Below are 6,000 nucleotides of genomic sequence, written 5' to 3'. Positions count from 1 at the left end.
CTCCCGTATTGCATTGTATTGTTATTGTACTGTCTCATGTATTGTCTCCCATTGTAATGTACAGTGCTGTGTGAACTGTTGGAGCTATATAAATACTGTATAATAATAATACTCCCATATCAGAGCGTGTGTGTGTGTATATATATATATACACACATTTAGTATCACTTTAATGTGTTACAAATAAAATTAAGGCACAAAAGTTAATGATGGTAATCAAAAATAAAATCTGCAGCAAAATAATTGCTAGAGGGGGAAGAGAGGGAATGTATTAGTGTGGATTAATTTAAAACTGTAAATTACATTTTTTTTTTTTTGTTCAACTTGCAAGGCTCCTCTCACTAACATCTAGGTGGACCAAAGGTCCCCCTTTTAATCTGCTATGAATGAGCCAGACTATTTACAATGTAGCAAAATAACATTGTTACATCATAAATTTTCTACAGTGCAGAGGCTGGTCTGATAGTGTCAATATACACAGCAAGGTCAGCTTCTGTGATAGTAAAAAAAAAAAAAATATACCAAGATTTGCTACAAAATTCGGTCATGGACCTGCAGGGGGAGGAAAAGAAGTAGGGAGTACCAGATACACCCAAAGTATTTAAAGCAGAGTTCCAGTAGAATGTCAAAAAAAAATAAAAGCAGCTACAAAAACTGTAGCTGCTGACTTTTAAAATACAGACACTTACCTGTCCCTTGGTCCAGCTGGTTTCACGGGCCATCTTCTCTTCTCGGCACAGGCATCTTCAATGTGGTCACCCGGCTGTGACAGCTTGTGGCTTCACAGCCGGGTGCCTACTGCGCATGTGCGAGAAGAAGCACTGCATTTGTGAATGGTTCTGTAGTCTTCTGGGACCTGTCATATGGCCCAGAAGACTATGGGAGGACAACTTCCGTTTCTGATTGCCTTAGGCGATCACACCGGAAGTGGGAGTGGGTACCTGTCAAATTTGAATACCCGCTCCCCAAAGGTGCCAATCCTTAATGGGGAGTGGGGGGACAAAGCCTTAATGTGGTTTTGTTGGCCACGTGTGGCACTCCCCCAAAGTCCAAGACCAGGGGCGGACTGGCAATAGGGGATCATGGGGCCCCTGTGTCCTTGCCCAAACTCAAAAAAGCCTATGAAAAAGGTACTAGGGGCATCTCATGGGGTCCCCTACTGACCCCGGGCCCTCGGGCAGTGCCCGAGTTTCCAAATGGTCAGTCCGCCCCTGTCCAAGACTGATCTAGAACAATTATTCAGACTTCACTAAGGGTAGGGTAAGGCCCCTTTTTCATTTTTTTTTAATCTGAAGAATATATTGCAAAAATATATATTTTTTTAAATATTCTTTTAGATTTTTTTTAACATAGTCATTTTAACATATATTTTTACATATATTTGTAAATGCATTCCAAAAATGTAGATTTGTATTCTTAAAGACATACAGTATATTTGAAATGTATTTTTAAAAATATTTTTCATATATTTTGTAATAAAAACACATTTCAACATGCAGTATATATATTTATTGAAATATATTTTTAAATATATTTAATATGGCCAAAATTGTACTATTTCAAATATATGGCAATATATTTGGGAAGAATATTTTTAAAATATATTTAAAATATATTTTTTTTCCTATGGGTTACCATTGATTTCAAGGGGAAGAAGCGTTTTTGAGGCGTTTTTTTTTAACTCCGCTTTTTTTTTTTTTTTTTCTGGGTCAGTGACTGACAATGTATTGCTTCCAGAAACAGCCAGGCTACTAGCATTTTCAGAATGAACTTGGAAATGGAGACATATGCTTCTCTTAGTACAGGTTTCCTTTCAGTAAGTTGTTTAAGGTCATCATGAATTGGTAATCAGTATGCCGCCTCTGCATGCGTTTTCTGTTTTGTTGGGAGGATTGGTATGTATGATGAACTCCCGCACAGATGTATGTTAGGGATAAAAGAAATGCTGTTTATTTTCTATTACCAGGGCAGAATATCAAAGCAATGTGGAACACATCAAAGTCTGATCTATGAAAGTCCCTCATCTCCCATCACAGCTGGGTACTTCCTAATTAAAATGGTACTAACATGATGAAATGAAGAGCTAGCTCCATGCTCTGGGCTTAGTCACATCTTCATGTTCTGTTCTGCATTGATCTGAAGCATATTACAGTAATAGAGGTAGTATGGCTTTCTAAAGTTCAGTATGCTCATGAATATCTAAAGATGTCCACAGGTGTATTCTTATTGATTGCAAATACCGCATATAATTCATTGCTGCTGTACTGCAAACACAGAGAATAAACAGGTAACACACACCTTGTAAATAAAAGTCTCCCCCATGGGTTTGTTTACATCGCAATCCCCGTGTTTGCGCATTTAGGGTAGGTTCACATCAGTGTGGGTGCCAGAATGCATGTAAATTGCGCTCATTCTTGCAACCACACGCAAGGTGCTTTAACAAAAACATGCACGGGGGGGGGGGGCCTTAACTCCTAATGGCACTTCCATGCACAGAAAAATGCAGTGCTGTTTTCCACACCCAGAATTGCATAGTGCCAAACCACCATGCGATTTCTGTGCTGTGCCCCATTTTCTAAGCCCTCATGCACACGGGACATTTTGATAATGCTGGTAATGTTAGCTGTGTAAAGTCACGTTAAAAACGTGAGTTTTTCTGATTTTTTTTTATTTTTTTTAGCATTTTTGAATTAGCGTTCAGTGGCGTTTTCCTGCGTTTTTCGGTGTTTGCGGTTTTTAGCGTTTTTTTAAACCTCCCATTTTTTTTGTCAAAAAACTGTCCAAATGCTGGTTTGCAGCGGTTTACCGTGTTTTACCGCATTTTTCAGCGCTAGAGCATTTTTACAGCTACAACACTCCTCTAGAAACCCACTAGTCTTGGGGTTTTTTTTATTTTCAGCCAAAAAATGTTGATTACAGTCTGTGTGCATGGACACATAGGAAAACATGCTGGGTGGGTTTACCGGCTGTGGAAAAAAAACATCAAAAGCCAAAAACAGCCGCTGTAAAAACGTCAAGTGTGCATGGGGACTAAAAGGGCCAGGAACCTTTTTCCAGCAGGAAAATACAGGCACCACAACCCATTCAAATGCAAAACCGCACTAATGTGAACCTAGCCTTATATGTAATGTATCTGCGGTGCTTTTTTTTTTTTTTCTGAGTTGCAGTTGTGGTGCATTTATGTGCATTCCAGTATATTTATGTGTGTTAAAATGCAGCATGCTGTAATTTTTTTAAACGCGCACGAAAGCACCACAATGGTGTAAACTAGGCTTGTTAAAATACATTAATTTTCTTACATACTGTATGCATTGCTACTGTGTTTAAAAATAAGTTTGACTTATCTAGAGGAGTTTTTCAGCTTTAAAAATGCTCTAACGTTGAAAAATGTGACAAAATGTGATAAAACACCGCAAACCAGTACAAAAAAACACTAAAAACAGCAAATGTGGCAAAATGCGGGAAAACTCTGCAAAATGCATGAAAACACCAATGCAAAAATGCTAAAAAAAAGTGATTTTACACAGCTAATGTTACCAGCGTTATCAAAATGTCCAGTGTGCATGAGGACTCAGAATGCAGATCTACTGCAATGCAGTCATGTGCATTGGAAGGGGCAATTGGTCATAAAATCAGCTTCAAGCGACAAAGTAAACCTAACTCATGAATGTGCACAAATAAATCTTCTCTGGCTAATAATTGTTGAAAATGACCACACTGTAATGTCTCTTAGTTAGCACTTTTACTTTTAAATATTGCAAATAAATGACAAGTTTCGTTTAGGTTTTGGAAAGATTTGGAAGGAGTGGGATCTGTGGCAGGTTTTTATTGACCTCCCCATTAGGTTTTCTTTCACTGTAGGTCTCAGCAACAATGTTGTCACCAGAACAATGAAATAGGAAAAAACTGACCAATAGAGACATGGGAGTAGATTTACTACAACTAGAGCACTCAAATCTGGTGCAGCCGTGTATGGTAGCCAATAAGTGTCTAACTTCAGCTTGTTCAGTTAAGCTTTGACAATTAATCATGGAAACTGATTGGTTTCTCTGCAGAACTGCGCCAGATTTTGCACTCTCCAGTTGTAGTAAATCAACCCCGTAGCAATTAAAATCTTTTTATGGTAAAGAAAGAAAGGTAGACAGGTTAGAACTTCTATCAACTTGGACAAGTTTTAAAGGAAATGTCAAGAAAAGATTTGGATCTAAATTAATCAGTATATATGTCTACTATACAGGGGCAGGCTAACCATTTGGAAACTAGGGCACTGACGGAGGGCCCGGGGTCAGTAGGGGGCCCCATGAGATGCCCCTGGTACCTTTTTCATAGGCTTTTTTGAGTTTGGGCAAGGACACAGGGGCCCCATGATCCCCTATGCCCGGGGGCCCCATGAGTTGCCAGTCCGCCCCTGCTACTATATGTACTAATCATTTTGAAATGTGGAAGTTTCACTGAAGGTACTCTTTGCCTATATATTTTTTCACCATATGCTGAGTTTAGATTGTTGAGGACATATTTATAATTAGCTGGTTCTAGGTAAAGAAAGGGGGCACACTAAGCAGCAAGGGGGTACACAGACCAGCAAGAGGACACAGAATGCAGCAAGGGGGGCACATTGACCACCAATGTTATGGGAGGAATATCGCCACTGATCACCAACAGTTAGGGGGACTCGCCACTGATCAGCAACGTCTAAGGGGCAATTACCATCGACCATCATTAGGCTGGCCATACACTATACAATTTTCAGTCCAATTTCTGCCCAATTTCCTTTAGATTTACCTTCAACTTTGTAATGCAAGAGCCTGCCTAATTGGATACAATTGAAAGTGTTGTTAGGTTTGACCTCCTATTATATGGTTTTTGGTAAATCTAAACCAAAAATCTCAAGAAAATTGTATAGTGTATGGCCAGCCTTAGAAGGCACTAGCTCCTGACCACTAAAATCTAGAAGCTGTCTTTACATTACAAAGCCCTGACCCATGTACTTTGACTGTTGCACTATACAGTATACATTTTGTTGTATATTACATCACTCTAAACACCGCATTGTATATTCTGACTCCTGAACTATGTACACTAAGGAGGCTTGTCTCTATACACAACAGAGACTTCAGTGCTGAACCCTATACACTAAAATAAAAATGAGGGAATAATGAGAACATTCACTGATTTGCCTCCTCAGTTTAAAAGTGTTGCCGTCTAAACCATAGACCAAAGCAAAAACCAAAAAATATTGCAAGGATGGCTAAAGCCCATTCCATGAGACAAGTGGTTAATTGGACAGCAAACGAGACTTGTATCAGGTTGTAATAAATAAAAAAAACTATATTTATTCAGTATTAGCAAAATCATTTGCAGTAATGTCAAAAAAGTAACACAGTGTTCAGCAACCACATATAGACATATACAACATAAATTTAAAAACAATGTCAATTAAGGACGTCCAGACATCAATAATGGTATATGTGTATATAAGTCTTGTGGAAGCTCATCCTAATTGGGTATAGTACGTTCTCAATGGATAGACGTTAGAGCTCTACAAGAGTATCATGCACACACATATACACCCCTGGGCCCATCTAAATACACTAGTAAGTGCATGGATGAATTGAAACAAGAGAGTTGAGACCTCAGGATAGATAACCACGAAACAAAAAAAACAAAAAAGCAATAATGGACGTGGTCAGTTAGTAGTAGACTAGTCAAAGCAATTCCAAGTCCCAAAATCAGCTGTAGTATAGTATGCCACATGTGACGGTGAATGAAAAGCCCTTTAATTGTATCAAAAAAAACGAGAGAGGAAAGTTTCCAGTTAAGCAGCAGGAGATAATGAACTTATTGGTATTGACATACAGCCACCAAATCATCTGTTACCCTTTTTGAGGGTCTTATGAAATTCAAGGTGCAAAGTGTAGACACCTGCATGTGAAGTGGACAGTCCCCCGCTATATATGAAAAGTCAGCACCGACTTATGTTCAGCAATATCTGTAATAACG

Source organism: Staurois parvus, unplaced genomic scaffold, assembly GCF_062004578.1.
Source record: "Staurois parvus isolate SC_StPar_1 unplaced genomic scaffold, SC_StPar_1.0 ptg000177l, whole genome shotgun sequence".
NCBI classification, from domain to species: Eukaryota; Metazoa; Chordata; class Amphibia; order Anura; family Ranidae; genus Staurois; species Staurois parvus.
Note: the sequence above shows the minus strand (reverse complement) of the source record.